Here is a 19,619-nt window from a genome sequence, read left to right on the forward strand (position 1 = left end):
AGTGAGGGGATCTGGCATTGAATAAGAGGGTTAAGTGGTGAGGTGGGGGTTACGGATGAGGGGTTGTCAATGGGGATCTAGTGAGGGTTTCAGTGATTATCAAGAGGATTGAATTGATTGCAATCAATCAAGTGGATCAGGGGAGTTGAGGGGATCTGAGATTGAGAGAGGGGATCATAGTGGAAATGAGGGAGGGAATAAGACCATCAGATATAGAAGTAGGCCATTTGGCCCATTGAGTCTGCTCTGCCATTCAATGACACCTTGATTGATATGACCCTTAACTCCACTTTCCTGCTTTGTCCCCATAACCCTTGATTCCATTATTGATTAATCCATCTAACCTGCACATCTCGGGTTTGAACATACTTGATGATCTTTTACCACTTCTCTGTGGTAAAAGATTTCATAACTCACTCCCTTCCTCATCTCTGTCTTAAAAGGATGATCCTTGACTCTGAGATTATGCCCTCTGGTCTGAGACTCTCCCACAAGGAGAAACAACTTCTCAGCATCTACCCTGTCAAGCCCTCTGAGAATCCTATATGCTTCAATAAGGCTGCCTTTTGCTCTTTTAAACTCAAATGAGTACAGGCCCAAACTAATCAACCTAGTGAACCTTCTCTGGACTTGACTTCAAGCCAGTATATTTTTCCCTAAGATAACCAAAACTGGTCACACTCTTGGTGGGGTAAGGTGATTGGGTGGGGATGAGGGGATTGTGGAATGGAGGGTGGGGAATGGTTGGAGGGGGCAAAGGAGAGTGTGAGGGGATATGGTTGGGGGGAGGACAGTGGGAAGACACGGCTCAGCGTTGAACAAGATATGGCTGGAGTATGAGTAACAAAGTGAGTGTGTGGGACCGATAATAGTAGGATGATTGGTGCGAATATAATGTTGGCAGAGAATTAGATTGCCATTTTTGCACTTCACTCAAAGTGCACAATGTAAACCTTGGAGTCACCCAGATATATAGAGGCACCCACCCTCCTGTTTTTTGTCTACGTGGTAAATTCATGTTTCTTATATCCACTGAAGATTTGCAACTGTCCTTGCCACTGTCTCTAAATTATCAGATGCTGAATCACACCGTTTGCAATTTTGAAGTTGTATTTGACCCTGTGATGAGCTTTCAGCCTGGTGCATCACCAAGAAAGGTCTAATTTCACTTCCACAATACTGTCATGGCTCTACCCCCAACCTCAGCTTTGTGGTGAAACTGTCATACATGCCTTTGTTACCATTAGACTTGACCATTCCAGTGGATTTCTGGCAGGCTTGCCAGCTAGCATGCTCCATTAATGAATGTGCCTCTTGTATCCAAACTGATCAACTCCCCTTCACTCACTCATCCCTGTTTTCACCGACTGATACTGGCTTCTGGTCCAGCTAAGTCTTGATTTTCAATCTCCATGGCTTTACCATCCCTATCTCTCTCGCCTCCATCGACCTTACAACTGTCCTAACCTTTTAATCTTGTAAAGATGCTGTAGAAATGAAAGTTGTCATTGGTATAGAGATCTTAACTTTGTAGTTTGGGAACTGAGACTTTGTCATCATTGTTTTGATGGATTCTTGTGTATATAAACTCAAGTTTTCTGTTGTTCCGTTTATGGTAAATTTAGATGCAACTTACTGATGTACATAATGTGATGCACTATGGTTTCCAATCCAGCTTTCTATTCAGTTGCTGATTGCTTTGGGGGGTGAAGAAAATGCCACAAATACTGTCATACTATGTGCCATGAATGACCTCACTTTGAGCTAACTCTGATGGTAGCCAAATATGCACTTGCTGTGAATCATCCCTGGGTATTGATCAGGGTGATGTTCAAACTCTCAGGAAGCCTGATATTCTGTTCTCCTGATTTAGAATAGATTGTGGATTGTATCTAGAGGGGCTGGGTGTGCAGGCAGTGCTATGTTCCTCTTGCACTATGTTTGAGGTGAGGGACGACGACAGTGTCCCTGCTGATTACACCTGTGGGAAGTGCACCCATCTGCAGCTCCTCCAAAACCGTGTTAGGGAACTGGAGCTGGAGTTGGATGAACTTAGGATCATTAGGGACGCAGAGGTGGCCATAGACAGAAACTTTAGGAATACAGTTACTCCGAGGAATGAAAACAGATGGGTGACGGTGAGAGGGGCTGGGAGGAAGCAGTCCGTGCAGGGATCCCCGGTGGTCGTTCCCCTTAGCAACAAGTATTCCGCTTTGGATACGGTTGAGGGGGATGACATACCAGTGGTGAGCCGCAGTGAGAGGATCTCCAGCACTGTGTCCGTCTCTGTGGCTCGGGAGGGTAAGGGGCAGAGCGGGAGGGCAATAGTTATTGGGGACTCGTTAGTTAGAGGGATAGATAGGAGGTTCTGTGGCAGCAAAAGAGACTCACGGATGGTATGTTGCCTACCGGATGCCAAGGTCCGTGACGTCTCAGACCGTGTTTTCTGGATTCTGAAGGGGGAGGGGAAACAGTCACCAGTCGTGGTACACATTGGTACCAATGACATAGGTAAGCGAAGGGACGGGGATTTAAAGCAGGAATTTCTGGAGCTGGGCTGGAAGCTGAGAGCCAAGACAAAACATGTGGTCATCTCTGGTACGTTGCCGGTGCCACGTGATAGCGAGTTGAGGAACAGGGAGAGAGTGCAGTTAAACATGTGGTTGCAGGGATGGTGTAGGAGGGAGGGTTTCAGATACGTGGATAATTGGAACACATTCTGGGGAAGGTGGGACCTGTACAAACAGGATGGGGTGCACCTGAACCAGAGGGGCACCAATATCCTAGGAGGGAAATTTGTTACGGCTCTTCAGGGGGGTTTAAACTAATTTGTCTGGGGAGTGGGAAAAGGAGTTGTAGTCCAGAAGTCAGTGGGGGTGGTGAGGTATTGGGGAAGGTATCAGGGTCAAGGGTGGGTACCGGTAGACAGGAAGGTGGGTTGAAGTGTGTCTACTTCAATGCAAGGAGCATCCAGAACAAGGTAGATGAACTTGGGGCGTGGATTGGTACTTGGGACTACGATGTTGTGGCCATTACGGAGACGTGGGTAGAACAAGGACAGGAATGGTTGTTGGACGTTCCGGGGTATAGATGTTTCAGTAAGTGTAGGGAAGCTGGTAAAAGAGGTGGAGGAGTGGCATTGTTAATCAAGGATAGTTAAATGGCTGCGGAAAGGCACTTCGAGGGGGATCTGCACACTGAGGTAATATGGGCTGAGGTTAGAAATAGGAAAGGAGCAGTCACGTTGTTAGGAGTTTACTATAGGCCCCCAAATAGTAATAGAGATGTGGAGGAAGAAATTGCAAAGCAGATTATGGATATGTGTGGGGGTCACAGGGTAGTTGTCGTGGGGGACTTTAACTTTCCAAATATTGATTGGAGCCTTTGTAGGTCAAATAGTTTGGATGGGGCAGTTTTTGTGCAGTGTGTGCAGGAGGGTTTCCTGACACAATATGTGGATAGACCGACAAGAGGTGGGGCCACATTGGACTTGGTACTGGGTAATGAACCGGGCCAAGTGTTAGATTTGGTTGTGGGAGAGCACTTTGGAGATAGTGACCACAATTCGGTGTCTTTTGTGGTTGCAATGGAGAGGGATAGGGCCGTACGGCAGGGCAAGGTTTACAATTGGGGGAGAGGTAATTATGATGTGATTAGGCAAGAATTAGGGGGCATAAGTTGGGAACAGAAACTGTCAAAGAAAGGAACTAATGAAAAGTGGAACTTTTTCAAGGAACAAATACTGGATGTCCTTGATAGGTATGTCCCTGTCAGGCAGGGAGGAAATGGCCGAGTGAGGGAACCATGGTTCACGAAAGAGGTGGAATGTCTTGTGAAAAGGAAGAGGGAAGCTTATGTAGGGATGAGGAAACAAGGTTCAGATGGTTCGATTGAGGGTTACAAGTTAGCAAGGAATGAGCTGAAAAAGGGGCTGAGGAGAGGTAGGAGGGGACACGAGAAGTCCTTGGCGGGTCGGATCAAGGAAAACCCCAAGGCTTTTTACTCTTATGTGAGGAATAAAAGAATGACCAGGGTGAGGTTAGGGCCGGTCAAGGACAGTAGTGGGAACTTGTGTATGGAGTCAGTAGAGATAGGCGAGGTGATGAATGGATACTTTTCTTCAGTGTTCACCAAGGAGAGGGGCCATGTTTTTGAGGAAGAGAAGGTGTTACAGGCTGATAGGCTGGAGGAAATAGATGTTCGGAGGGAGGATGTCCTGGCAGTTTTGAATAAACTGAAGGTCGATAAGTCCCCTGGGCCTGATGAAATGTATCCTAGGATTCTTTGGGAGGCAAGGGATGAGATTGCAGAGCCTTTGGCTTTGATCTTTGGGTCCTCACTGTCCACGGGGATGGTGCCAGAAGACTGGAGAATGGCGAATGTTGTTCCTCTGTTTAAGAAAGGGAATAGAAATGACCCTGGTAATTATAGACTGGTTAGTCTTACTTCGGTGGTTGGTAAATTGATGGAAAAGATCCTTAGAGATGGGATTTACGACCATTTAGAAAGATGCGGATTAATCCGGGATAGTCAGCACGGATTTGTGAAGGGCAAGTCGTGCCTCACAAATTTGATAGAATTTTTTGAGGAGGTAACTAAGTGTGTTGATGAAGGTAGGGCAGTTGATGTCATATACATGGATTTTAGTAAGGCGTTTGATAAGGTCCCCCATGGTCGGCTTATGATGAAAGTGAGGAGGTGTGGGATAGAGGGAAAGTTGGCCAATTGGATAGGTAACTGGCTGTCTGATCAAAGACAGAGGGTGGTGGTGGATGGAAAATTTTCGGATTGGAGGCAGGTTGCTAGCGGAGTGCCGCAGGGATCAGTGCTCTGATCAATCCTCTGCTCTTTGTGATTTTTATTAATGACTTAGAGGAGGGGGCTGAAGGGTGGATCAGTAAATTTGCTGATGACACCAAGATTGGTGGAGTAGTGGATGAGGTGGAGGGCTGTTGTAGGCTGCAAAGAGACATAGATAGGATGCAAAGCTGGGCTGAAAAATGGCAAATGGAGTTTAACCCTGATAAATGTGAGGTGATTCATTTTGGTAGGACTAATTTAAATGTGGATTACAGGGTCAAAGGTAGGGTTCTGAAGACTGTGGAGGAACAGAGAGATCTTGGGGTCCATATCCACAGATCTCTAAAGGTTGCCACTCAAGTGGATAGAGCTGTGAAGAAGGTCTATAGTGTGTTAGCTTTTATTAACTGGGGGTTGGAGTTTAAGAGCCGTGGGGTTATGCTGCAACTGTACAGGACCTTGGTGAGACCACATTTGGAATATTGTGTGCAGTTCTGGTCACCTCACTATAAGAAGGATGTGGAAGCGCTGGCAAGAGTGCAGAGGAGATTTCCCAGGATGCTGCCTGGTTTGGAGGGTAGGTCTTATGAGGAAAGGTTGAGGGAGCTAGGGCTGTTCTCTCTGGAGCGGAGGAGGCTGAGGGCAGACTTAATAGAGGTTTATAAAATGATGAAGGGGATAGATAGGGTGAACGTTCAAAGACTATTTCCTCGGGTGGATGGAGCTATTACAAGGGGGCATAACTATAGGGTTCGTGGTGGGAGATACAGGAAGGATATCAGAGGTAGGTTCTTTACGCAGAGAGTGGTTGGGGTGTGGAATGGACTGCCTGCAGTGATAGTGGAGTCAGACACTTTAGGAACATTTAAGCGGTTATTGGATAGTCACGTGGAGCACACCAGGATGATAGGGAGTGGGATAGCTTGATCTTGGTTTCAGATAAAGCTCGGCACAACATCGTGGGCCGAAGGGCCTGTTCTGTGCTGTACTGTTCTATGTTCTATGAACCTGGGACCAGTAGGTCTGTGTCGGTCATCTCCTTTGCTCAAGAAAACGTCAGGGAAATCTTCTATAACTGTCTGGAAAGGGAAAATGTGCACTCCTTTCCAGAACTTAACTGCAGATTTCACTTCATGTACATTTTTTTTCATTGAGTCGAAGGAAGTATATTCTTCTGACAAGTGTGAATGGTTGTTCCATACGGATGCTTCAGGCAGGAGTTTAGGCTTGTGATTTCTTTAATATCGTATTGGATTAATAATTGGAAGTGAATACTTTTTAAAAAAGTTTATTTATTAGTGTCACAAGTAGGTTTACATTAACACTGCAATGAAGTTACCGTGAAAATCCCCTAGTCGTCACACTCTGGCGCCTGTTCGGGAACACTGAGGGAGAATTTAGCATGGCCAATGCACCTAATCAACACGTCTTTCAGACTGTTGGAGGAACCCAGAGGAAACCCATACAGACATGGGGAGAACATGCAGACTCCGCACAGACAGTGAGTCAAGCCGGGAATTGAACCTGGGTCCCTGGTGCTGTGGGGCAACAGTGCTAACCACTGTGCCGCCCTGAAGAAGGGACTTTGCATTGGCTGGGAATTGAACCGGCCTCCCACGTGGCAGGCAAGAATTCTACCACCAATGCACTGAACCACTAATTTCATTCATGGAAACATAGAAACCCTACAGTGCAGAAAGAGGCCATTTGGCCCATCGGATCACACTGACGACAGTCCCACCCAGCCCTATTCCCATAACCCCACATTCGCCCCGCTAATCCCTGTAACCTACGCATCCTGGGACACTGAGGCAATTTAGCATAGCCAATGCACCTAACCCCACATCTGAGGAGGTTGAGAGGAGACTTGATAGAGGTTTATAAGATGATGAGGGGGATAGATAGAGTGAACGTTCAAAGACTATTTCCTCGGGTGAATGGAGTGGTAATTAGGGGGCATAACTATAGGGTTCATGGTGGGAGATATAGGAAGGATGTCCGAGGTAGGTTATTTACGCAGAGAGTGGTTGGGGTGTGGAATGGACTGCCTGCAGGGATAGTGGAGTCAGAAACTTTAGGAACATTTAAGAAGCTATTGGATAGGCACATGGAGTACTTCGGGATGATAGGGAGGAAATAGCTTGATCTGGGTTTCAGACAAAGCTCGGCACAACAACGTGGGCCGAAGGGCCTGTTCTGTGCTGTACTGTTCTATGTTCTATCTTTGGACCAGAGATTGCTCTGGCCTGATGATTTGGATGATGTCTCTATTTCTTAAATTAGGAAATTGAATCTCGTGCATGATAGGAGGTAATATGCGCAGTTTGAAGGATTTTGTCGATATGTATTTTTCTGTTGGTCTCTATAATTTGATTGATCTCAGACAGATATGTTGGTTAATTAAATGAGATATCAGACCATGCTTTTTCAAAGGGCATACTGAATGTCTCCTGTGCTGTATCCTATGATTCAGTGTGATGATCACTGATTTGTTAGGAACCAGATCAGAAACACCAAGGTATGTTATAAAGTTAGACTAGACCCCAACTATTATTTTTGGCATTGGTGTGAGGATAAGGTGTTTCACTCCAGGTATGATTGTATTGACGCACTAGGAAGCTTTCATCAAAACGAACTTTATTTAGATTAACAGATTAACTATGACAAAAAGAATTAGCATAACTTTCACGAATTGAAGTACTTAAACATGACTAGATACAATTCTTAACTGCTAGACTATCTCTTGGTTCCAATTTAAGCACTAATGTTCAAAGATTCCTCAAAGACTCTTCAAAAATTCATTTGTGGGACATGGGCGTTGCTGGCTGGCCAGCATTTATTGTCCATCCCTAGTTGCCTTGGAGGACAGTTGAGAGTAAATCGGATTGCTGTGGCTCTGGAGTCACATGTAGGCCAGACCAGGTAAGGACAGCAGATTTCCTTCCCTAAAGGCCAATAGTGAACCAGATGGGTTAATCTGACAATCGGCAATGAATCATAGAAACACTACGGTGCAGAAAGAGGCCATTTGGCCCATCGAGTCTGCACCGACCACAATCCCACCCAGGCCCTACCCCCATATCCCTACATATTTACCCGCTAATCCCTCTAACCTATGCATCTCGGGACAGTAAGGGGCAATGTTTAGCATGGCCAATCAACCTAACCCGCACATCTTTGGACAATGGTTTCATGGTCATCGGTAGATTCTTAATTCCAGATATTTTTTTATTGAATTCAAATTCCACCATCTGCTGTGGTCCCCAGAACATTAGCTGAGTTTCTGGATTAATAGTTTCGCGATAATACCACTGGGCCATCGCCTCCCTGAGCCAAAACATTTTAGCCATTAGCTAAACTGAGTTATTATCCTGCAGTCTCAGCATGGAGTTGCATCTTTTTTCAGACAAATCAGCTCTTTGCCTCTTTCAAGAAACATGATATAACTGTATATTTCTTAAAGGTACAATATCATCACAATTAGAGTGTGCAGGGGCATGGGGAAATGGCACTGAGTCATAATGCTCATTTGGAGAGCTGGTGCAGATGTGATTGGCCAATGGCCACCTTCTGCACCATAACCTTGTGGACCTCACTGCTGTTACCCCCTGCTTTGAGGAACACGGAGTGCTGCAAGATTGCATGAGCTATAGAAGGAACCAATTGGCCTGCCATGTCCCAGTTCCATACCCCAGCCTTTTCACTCTAATTCTACAAATTAGTCCTCTTGATGTACATTCCCCATTGTCTTTTGAAAATGCTGTGAATCCCCATCACCCTGCCGGGTAGTGCATTTCAGATCTTAACAACCCTCTGCAAAGGCATTTCTTCTCATTTCCCTTCTCATTCTCTTATCAATTATTTTAAGTCTATGACCTGTGGTTGCCAGCCTACTTGCCAGAGGAAATAGTTTCTCTGACTTTATCACAAAATCTCTTGTAATGGGGGTGCCCAAAATTGGATTCACCCCCAACCTTCTCTCTCAAGGAAAATAATTCCAGTTTCTTAATTTCTCCATTACACTGGAATCCCTCATCCCTGGTATTATCTGGTAAACTTTCTCTGTATCATCTTCATGACTTTAAGATTCTTCTGAAAGTGTGATGACAAGAATTGCTTCCTCCAGTTGAGACCGAAAGACTTCCTTGTTTTTATATTTAGTGCCACTATTAACAAAGTATTCCACACACTTAGCACACTATTAATTTGTCTTGCCACCTTGAAAGATTTGTCTGTTAACTCTATTAAATTCAGTGTCACTTCTGAACAGATACCAATCCAACTCTTCATAAAGGTGTCTATTAACCCAGAACCAACTCGCTTATCTTTTTTTTTCTTACTTTGTAGTTGTGATTTGGTGTCCCCTGGTCAGATCTGTTTCATGATGTGGAGATACCGGCGTTGGACTGGGGTAAACACAGTAAGAGTTTTAACAACACCAGGTTAAAGTCCAACAGGTTTATTTGGTAGCAAATACCACTAGCTTTCGGAGCGCTGCCCCTTCGTCAGGTGGAGTGGAGAAATGCTCACAAACTGCTCACGGGAATTAGGAAGCATAGGATGGGAACAAAAATTGTCAGGGAAAGGCACTAATGATAAGTGGAACTTTTTCAAGGAACAAATACTTTGTGTCCTTGATAGGTATGTCCCTGCCAGGCAGAGAGGAAATGGCCGAGTGAGGGAACCATGGTTCACAAAAGAGGTGGAATATCTTGTCAAGAGGAAGAAGGAAGTGTAAGTTAGGTTGAGAAAACAAGGTTCAGTTGGCTCAATGGAGGGTTACAAGTTAGCAAGAAATGAGCTGAAAAAGGGGCTTAGGAGAGCTAGGAGGGGGCGTGAGAAGTCCTTGGCGGGTCGGATCAAGGAAAACCCCAAGGCTTTTTACTCTTATGTGAGGAATAAAAGAATGACCAGGGTGAGGCTGGGGCCGGTCAAGGACGGCAGTGGGAATTTGTGCATGGAGTCAGAAGAGATAGGAGAGGTGAATACTTTTCTTTGGTGTTCACCAAGGAGAGGGGCCATGTTTTTGAGGAAGAGAGGGTGTCACAGGCTGATAGGCTGGAGGAAGTAGATGTTCGGAGGGAAGATGTACTGGCAGTTTTGAATAAACTGGGCCTGATGAAATATATTCTAGGATTCTTTGGGAGGCAAGGGATGAGATTGCAGAGCCTTTGGCATTGATCTTTGCGTCCTCACTGTCCACAGGGGTGGTGCCAGAGGACTGGAGAGTGGCGAATGTTGTTCCTTTATTTAAGAAAGGGAATAGAAATGACCCTGGTAATTATAGTCCACTACTATCTGTAACCCCCACAGCTTGTCTGATCCACCCTTCAGCCCTCTCCTCCAAGTCATTTATAAAAATGACAAATAGCAGAGGACCAAGCACTGATCCCTGTTGCACTCCGCTGGTAACCGGTTTCCAGTCCGAAAATTTTCCATCCACCCCCACCCTCTGTCTTCTGTTAGATAGCCAGTTACCTATCCAATCGGCCAAACTTCCCTCTATCCCACACCGATAGTGTGACATGAACCCAAGATCCCGTTTGAGGCCATCCTCGTGTGCGGAAGTTCCAGCCTCAACCGGGATCTTGGGTTCATGTCACACTATCTGTAACCCCCACAGCTTGTCTGGACTTGCAGAATCTCACTGGCTGTCCTGTCTGGAGACAATACACATTTCCTTAACCTGTGCTTAATGCTCCCTCCATTCACATTGTTTGTAACTTTAAGACTTGATTATCTGTAAAGACTGCATTCCAATCATTGTTCTGTAAATTGAGTTTGTGACTCTGTATGCCCTGTTTGTGAGCATTTCTCCACTCCACCTGACGAAGGGGCAGCGCTCCAAAAGCTAGTGGCATTTGCTACCAAATAAACCTGTTGGACTTTAACCTGGTGTTGTTAAACTTCTTACTGTGCTTACCTGTTTCATCCAGGGAAATGAACGTACAGAAAGAGATCATTTGACTTCTGGTCACTCTCTTCAGCTGCAACTTTCAACTGAAATCTCATTTCCCTGCTCTTTTCCATGTTACCTTTTTCATAGAATAGAAACCCTACAGTGCAGAAGGAGGCCATTCGGCCCATCGAGTCTGCACCGACCACAATCCCACCCAGGCCCTAACCCCACATGTTTACCCGCTAATCCCTCCAACCTACACATCCCAGGACTCTAAGGGGCAATTTTTAACCTGGCCAATCAACCTAACCCGCACATCTTTGGACTGTGGGAGGAAACCGTAGCACCCGGAGGAAACCCACGCAGACACGAGGAGAATGTGCAAACTCCACACAGACAGTGACCCGAGCCGGGAATCGAACCCGGGACCCTGGAGCTGTGAAGCAGCAGTGCTAACCACTGTGCTACCGTGCCGCCCCCCTATTTGCTTTTTTTCAACTGCTTGCTGAGTTCCAGTTTAAATGTTGATATTTCTGCTTCAGTTGCCATATAAGGTGGTAAAGAATGCCATCTTTTCCTATTTTTCCAGTAATGTATGTCCTCTCTTCATATTCCAGAGGGAACAATCTTTTACTATTCATTTTGTACACTTGTATCATAACATTGAGTGTCTCCATTCGGTCACCTCTTAACCTTCTCTGCTTCTGATAAAAGCAGTAAGAAGTTTAACAACACCAGGTTAAAGTCCAACAGGTTTATTTGGTAGCAAAAGCCACACAAGCTTTCGGAGCTCTAAGCCCCTTCAGGTGAGTGGGAATTCTGTTCACAAACAGAGCTTATAAAGACACAGACTCAATTTACATGAATAATGGTTGGAATGCGAATACTTACAACTAATCAAGTCTTTAAGAAACAAAACAATGGGAGTGGAGAGAGCATCAAGACAGGCTAAAAAGATGTGTATTGTCTCCAGACAAGACAGCCAGTGAAACTCTGCAGGTCCACGCAACTGTGGGAGTTACAAATAGTGTGACATGAACCCAATATCCCGGTTGAGGCCGTCCTCGTGTGTGCGGAACTTGGCTATCAGTTTCTGCTCAGCGACTCTGCGCTGTCGTGTGTCGCGAAGGCCGCCTTGGAGAACGCTTACCCGAATATCAGAGGCCAAATGCCCGTGACCGCTGAAGTGCTCCCCAACAGGAAGAGAACAGTCTTGCCTGGTGATTGTCGAGCGGTGTTCATTCATCCGTTGTCGCAGCGTCTGCATAGTTTCCCCAATGTACCATGCCTTGGGACATCCTTTCTTGCAGCGTATCAGGTAGACAACGTTGGCCGAATTGCAAGAGTATGTACCGTGTACCTGGTGGATGGTGTTCTCACGTGAGATGATGGCATCTGTGTCGATGATCCGGCACGTCTTGCAGAGGTTGCTGTGGCAGGGTTGTGTGGTGTCATGGTCACTGTTCTCCTGAAGGCTGGGTCGTTTGCTGCGGACAATGGTCTGTTTGAGGTTGTGCGGTTGTTTGAAGGCAAGAAGTGGGGGTGTGGGGATGGCCTTGGCGAGATGTTCGTCTTCATCAATGACATGTTGAAGGCTCTGGAGGAGATGCCGTAGCTTCTCTGCTCCGGGGAAGTACTGGACAACGAAGGGTACTCTGTCCACTGTGTCCCGTGTTTGTCTTCTGAGGAGGTCGGTGCGGTTTTTCGCTGTGGTGCATTGGAACTGTTGATCAATGAGTCGAGCGCCATATCCTGTTCTTATGAGGGCATCTTTCAGCGTCTGGAGGTGTTTGTTGCGATCCTCCTCATCCGAGCAGATCCTGTGTATACGGAGGGCTTGTCCGTAGGGGATGGCTTCTTTAACGTGTTTAGGGTGGAAGCTGGAGAAGTGGAGCATCGTGAGGTTATCCGTGGGCTTGCGGTACAGTGAGGTGCTGAGGTGACCATCCTTAATGGAGATGCGTGTGTCCAAGAATGCAACCGATTCCGGAGAGTAGTCTATGGTGAGTCTGATGGTGGGATGGAACTTGTTGATGTCATCATAGAGTTGTTTGTTCACCATGAGTCCAAAGGAAGAAAATGTCATCGATGTATCTAGTGTATAGCATTGGTTGAAGGTCCCGTGCGGTGAAGAAGTCTTGTTCGAACCTGTGCATGAAGATGTTGGCATATTGAGGTGCGAATTTGGTCCCCTCTTCTTGCCTTCAAACAACCTCAAACAGACCATTGTCCGCAGCAAACTACCCAGCCTTCAGGAGAACAGTGACCATGACACCACACAACCCTGCCACAGCAACCTCTACAAGACGTGCCGGATCATCAACACAGATGCCATCATCTCACGTGAGAACACCATCCACCAGGTACACGGTACATACTCTTGCAATTCGGCCAACGTTGTCTACCTGATACGCTGCAAGAAAGGATGTCCCGAGGCATGGTACATTGGGGAAACTATGCAGACGCTGCGACAACGGATGAATGAACACTGCTCGACAATCACCAGGCAAGACTGTTCTCTTCCTGTTGGGGAGCACTTCAGCGGTCACGGGCATTTGGCCTCTGATATTCGGGTAAGCGTTCTCCAAGGCGGCCTTCGCGACACACGACAGCGCAGAGTCGCTGAGCAGAAACTGATAGCCAAGTTCCGCACGCACGAGGACGGCCTCAACCGGGATATTGGGTTCATGTCACACTATTTGTAACTCCCACAGTTGCGTGGACCTGCAGAGTTTCACTGGCTGTCTTGTCTGGAGACAATACACATCTTTTTAGCCTGTCTTGATGCTCTCTCCACTCATGCTGTTTTGTTTCTTAAAGACTTGATTAGTTGTAAGTATTTGCATTCCAACCATTATTCATGTAAATTGAGTCTGTGTCTTTATAAGCTCTGTTTGTGAACAGAATTCCCACTCACCTGAAGAAGGGGCTTGGAGCTCCGAACGCTTGTGTGGCTTTTGCTACCAAATAAACCTGTTGGACTTTAACCTGGTGTTGTTAAACCTCTTACTGTGTTTACCCCAGTCCAACGCCGGCATCTCCACATCTGATAAAAGCCCCAACTGCATGACATTCAATAATTGTACACCACTTTTGAGATAACATTCAAGTGAATTGATTCAGCTGTACCTTTTCCATTGTTTTGATATTCTTACTGTAGCTGGATGCAATACTCCAAATTTAGCCGAAGATTTTGTACACGATTTGTACACTTGGGGGAGATGGTGGGGTAGTGGTAGGGTAGTGATAATGTCACTGGACAAGTAACCAGAGACTGTAGCTAATGCTGTGGGATGACTGGTTCAAATCCCACCATGCATGAAGGTACTGTGCCTTTAAGAAATGTATTTAAGCATGTTTCTCTGCAGGATGTTTTGTCGGTATTGTGTTGCCTGTAGCCAGTGTCCTTTATTGTTACTGGAGCATGACATCATGTTCATTTTAATCTGAACTAATGCAGTGTTCTGTGGTTTTAATCGTCCCTTGGGATTACTGAGTGGAGCTTGATTTGGGGGTGATTGACGGTTCATGACTGAGGGACAGCTATTTTCTACAGAACATTTCAGTTTTAGTTTCATTTTCAGAAGTGGCTTGAAGTTGAGAGAGACAGCAGCGTTTACCCTCTCTTTGGAGTTAGAGTTTCTGTTGTGTGTGTGTGTGTGGTGGGATTTGGAAGCTGCCAGATATTAAGGTCACCTCTCGGAAGTTTGACTGTTTTGAGGATATAAGCCTCTCAGGAAACTGCTGGCCTAGATTTCTGTCCATAGGTGTTACAAAGCTGAAAATCAAGTATCACGTAAACATACTTGTTTCTGTGCCCAGTCTGAAGAAGGGTGTATGTTTGTGGGATGGTGTTTAACTTGGAGCAACAGTGATAGCTAGCTGTTAGGGGTTACACTGTCATGTTTATGTCATGTAATTGGTAAAAATTATGCTAATTCTTTTTGTTGTATTTTAACTGTGTTCGTAAATAATCTTTGTTTGATAAAAGCTCCCTAGTGGGTCACTCAAATTGTACCTGGACTGAAATGTCTTCTGCTCACCTGTGCCAAAATCAAACGTAAAACTTAGGCCAACTTCACAAAACACTGTGGAGTCTTTGGCTTGGGTGTTAACACATGGCAGCTGGTGGAATCTAAATTTAATTCATAAAAATCTAGAATTGGAAAGCTAGTTTCGGTAATGGTGACCCACTATCATCATTGTAAAAACTTACTTGTTTCTCTAATATCCTGCAGGGAAGGCAATCTGTTTTACTTGCCCACTCTGGCCTACATGTTACTCCAGATCCATAGCAATGTGGTTGGCTTTTAACGACTTTGAAATGGCCTAACAATCCACTCAGTTCAAGGGCAATTAGGAATGGGCAATAAATGCTGCCCTTGCCAGTGATGCCCACATCCTATGAAAGTATAAATTTAAAAAATAACATTATCTTCTTGCTTATATATTTTCAGGGCTGGCATTCTGTGATCTCAGTGGGAATTCTCGCCCACTGACACTGAAATCCAGAAGCTGTGGGCAGCATGCCCATTTGAGTAGCTGGCTGCTGAGGCTCCATACCACCAACTCAACTCAGAAAACTACAATCTTATACTCACCAGGTGCCTTCAAGGTACAATCAGTAATCATTACCAAGTTGATTTCCTTTTTTGTCTGCTATCAGTGAGGAGAAAAATATCCTCCAGTTGCTCAAAGTTTATTCACAGACCAGGCGTCTTGTATAGATTGGGGTGATGCAGGTCGATCGCTGCCTTATTCTGAGTGAATCGATCATTTTCTTTTAATCCATCAGCCAAGGACAAAATAGATTCTTTCGTGCTATCAGCCTGTGCTCACAGCAGTAGTTTGTGTAAAGTAATCCTTGAGTATCAACATGGGGTCTGTTCTGACTGATTAGCTTGTCTGGCTTGTTTTCTTTGATTTTTTTTTTGAATTCACTATTTGGATAGCATTTTTATTTGTAGCCTCTGCTACTTGAGATTTTAACTGCCTGTCTGAGTGGAGTCAGCATGTCTCTATTTTCCCCCCATGGTTGGACTTGGCCCTATCCCACAATCCACTGTCCTATCACAGAATAGGATGTTTCATATTCTGCGCCAACTTGGTTTTATTATACATGTAAATACGCAAAAACGAATGTCCAGCACTACCATCCCACACGTCTTGGCACAGCTTACAAATATTAACTGTAGATGTGTTCCTTTCATCTACATTCTCATCCACTTCTATCTCCCATATCTCAGCTCCCCTATGCAAGTGGCCCAAGCCTCTGAAAATCATCAGTTTTAGTATCACTGTATCATTAACAAGTATGAAGCTTTCATGGAGAAGGTAAGTCGAGCACTGCGGGAGGATTTAACTTACTATGACCAGAGTATGGGAAACTGTAGGTTGGTTTCTGCAAAGAAGAGGAAATTGAATAAGTGATTGGAACAAAAGTTGAAACCTCAGTTGAAATAAATACTGACAGTGAGAAACATGAAGCGTCTCCTGGCTTTGAAATTGAGATGCAGATATTTGTAGAAGGGATATCTGGGATCAGTGAGAAAATTAGGAAAAATAATAAGCATAATTTTGAAAATAAGATTAGGATTGAGGTGTGTATATACACAAGCATTCAAGCAAAATTGGAGAGTTGATAACTCTAGAGGGGTGTGATGCAGTGCAAATAAGTCATTTTGGCTTGAATGGGTGAGAACCTAATTTACCAAGTTATAATATGTTCAGGAGTCGTGACAAGAGGAAGAAGTGTATAGCATTAGTCTGCTGTAGTGCAAGCATGTAAAGATGCTCTGGTACACAATCCATGCGGATAGGAAGTGAAATGGTACTTTTCTTCATGTACATGACAGGTGAGTAGGAGGCCATTTGGCAGTCAGGTACGTGTGGGCTCTTTTAGTATATCCCTTGTCCTTTCCATGAAGGCAGAATTTTTTTTCTCCCCTTTCATTCCTTCATGGGATGCTAGTGTCATTGACAAAGCCAGCATTTCTTGCACATTCCTAATTGCCCTTGAGAAAGTGGTTGTAAATTATTGCCTTGAGCCAGTGCAGTCCATGTGAAGTAGGAACACTCAGTGCTGTTTGGGATAGAATTCCAGGTTTTTGACCCAGTAATAGTGAATGAATGGTGACATGGTTCCAAGTTACGATCGTGTGTGGCTTGGAGGGGAGCTTGCAGGTGGTGGTTCTTCCATGCTACCTTTGTCCTTTTGGAAGTCCCTATCGACTGCATTATGCTCATCAACATTCTGTATTCAAAAAACTGAGTCAAGTTGGTTAAACGTGATTTGCCTTTAACCGGTCTATGCTGGTTTTCCTTAACTAATCTAATATCCAAGTTGCACTCAATTGTAAAAGCACAATACTGCACATGCTGGAACCTGAAACAAAAACACAAAATGCTGGAAAATCTCAGCAGGTCTGACAGCATCTGTAAGGAGAGAATAGAGCCAACGTTTGAAACATTGGCTCTATTCTCTCTCCACAGATGCTGTCAGACCTCGTAGATCATAGAATCAACAGTGCAGAAGGAGGCCATTTGGCCCATCAAGCCTGCATCAACAACAATTCCACCCAGGTCTATCCCTGTAACCCCACATATTTGCCTCCCTAATCCCCCTGACAAGGGGCAATTTAGCATGGCCAATCAACCTAACCCCCACACATTTGGACAGTGGGAAGAAACTGGAGCACCTGGAGGAAAGCCACGCAGATTTGGGGAGAATGTGTGGAGCTTGCACACATTGACCTGAGGCCGGAATTGAACCCGGATCCCTGGCGCTGTGTGGCAGCAGTGCTAACCACTGTGCCACTCTGCAAGATGGGTGCAGGGCGTTGCGAGCGCGCACGGTGGATTATAGTGGGGGAACACTTTACAGAGTTCTTTCTAACACTCCTTCCTAGATCTCTTCATTGTCTGATAATCAAGCAAAGCTTCTTTCCTTAAGTTGTTAGAAATAACTGATGAAAATAGGAGAACAATTGGGAGAGGGCAGCTTAACAAAGTTACATTCAATGTAAAAGTAGAAAAGGATAATGAATAATTAATGATGAGCATCTTGGACTGGAAAAAGGCAAAGTTCAGTGAGCTAGGAAAGGATCTGACCAAGATTGACAAGGCAGTAAAATTCAGCAAATGGGTTGATTCATCAGTGCTGAGGACCTTTCAAATCTGAAATGGCTAGAGTACAAAGTAGCTATGTTGCCATATTTCATAAAGAATAAAGTTTTAACGCATCAAAGGAAGGGTTGCATGGCTAAACAAAAGAATTAAAGCTAAACTGAAACCTTAAAGAGAGGAATATGCTGAAACCCAACTGGCAGTACAGGAGCGAATCATGAGTAATGGAAAAAAAAGGGAGTCTGACAAGATGCTTAGGAGGACAATGAAATAAGGAAACAATAAGGACTTGCGGGAGCAAAACAATAAGTCGGCCTGCTCAGATGAACCTACTTGTGGAAGATGAACATATGGTGGAGAATGAATAAATTTTACCTGGTGATGTGCGAATGTGGATGCATTGAGGAAGTGGCTAGAAGGGAGGTTAACTGGTGGGTTTATGGAAGTGAATTTTGGATTTAATGTGTGAAATGTGATTTTTTTGAAGAAAGCTATGAAGTGCAGCCATTGATCCTAATTTAGAAAATGGGCTATAGATTTCAGATAGAAAATATTATTTTACACGTAGCTACGTTTTATTGCATTTTGGGACTAAAATAAGAATGGGGATTTTCAGTCTAAGATTGTGGGACTTTGTTCTATAAAAATTGATCACTGTTCTGTCACAGTGTCTGCTCTCATTAATTGTGGAGAGCTTTGGGACATGATGAGAATAAGGAGCACTATATCAATGAAACTTTTTATTTCTGATACTGTCTTACACAGACCATGCTAAGGGTATTGTGAAATTTTATGTAGTATGCATGGATAAAGAAATGCACTGGGACAAATTTTAAGGGCGGGTCTGAATCATTGAGTTGGAAAAAGAGACTGAATGCGCTCAAGCTGTTATTGGGCTGTGGAGAAAGAAACTGGGTGAGGAGTGGACATTGAGATGCCAAGTTTTAAATGTACTGAATGAGAAAACATTTATAAAATTCACAACAAAAATTAAAATGGGTACAAGTTACAATGATGCACAATTTCAGCACCATTCCAGACAGTGCATTTTCCTTGCTTAGCATGCAGTCCACCAGCTTAAATACCAAAGGAGAAAATGCTGGAAAATCTCAGCAGGTCTGGCAGCATCCGTAAGGAGAGAAAAGAGCTGATGTTTCGAGTCCAGATGACCCTTTGTCTTTTCATCACCTTAAATATCCTTCCCGATAACACTGGTGATTACACTGCAGCTGATCAAGGCTTTTTTGACAGTACCTCCCAAACCTGCAACAACCACCTGCAGGTGCGTGGAAAAAACATTACGTCCAAGTTCCCCTCCAATCCCCTTCATCCTGACTTGGATGTACATCGCTGTTCTTTCATTGTTATTTAGTCATTATCCTGGAACTCCCAACTAACAGTGTTGTCAGGGAGCACCTTTATCACATGGAGTGCAGCACTTTGAAAACCACATCTTTTCAGAGCAATTGAGGATAGGAAATGAATGCTGACTTGTCCACATCCCAGGAATTTTTGTAAAAAGCAGGAATGCGGATAAAGTGTAATTTTTATGAAGTAACCAAATAACGAGTGATTGTTTGATAACTCAAGAGATTCATTAAGAAATGTGATCTTAATGGTGAGCACAAAGTACTGGATTGAACAACTAGGAAGGACATAATCTTTGTTACTTTGCTAATCTAGATGATAAGCTGAAATGAATGGGCTGATATTTTTCTCATCACTTACACTTATCCTTCACCAGTTATTCTGCTCATCAAATAGTTTGCTCTTTTTCCTCTTCTGTTCATGCTGG

General features: G+C 44.5%; 1 protein-coding gene across 1 annotated transcript in view; it reads left to right on the forward strand.

Moving 5' to 3' along the window:
* Positions 1-790: 790 nt before the first annotated feature.
* The window catches only part of LOC144489900 (PR domain zinc finger protein 10-like), a gene marked incomplete at its 3' end in the record, with an annotated part of 45,213 nt that continues 26,384 nt past the window's right edge, over positions 791-19,619 (forward strand). The window contains exons 1-2 of the mRNA XM_078207733.1: positions 791-848; positions 15,157-15,314. The remainder of the gene's footprint in view (positions 849-15,156; positions 15,315-19,619) is intronic.

Source organism: Mustelus asterias, unplaced genomic scaffold (genome assembly GCF_964213995.1).
Source record: "Mustelus asterias unplaced genomic scaffold, sMusAst1.hap1.1 HAP1_SCAFFOLD_2653, whole genome shotgun sequence".
Classification (NCBI taxonomy): Eukaryota; Metazoa; Chordata; class Chondrichthyes; order Carcharhiniformes; family Triakidae; genus Mustelus; species Mustelus asterias.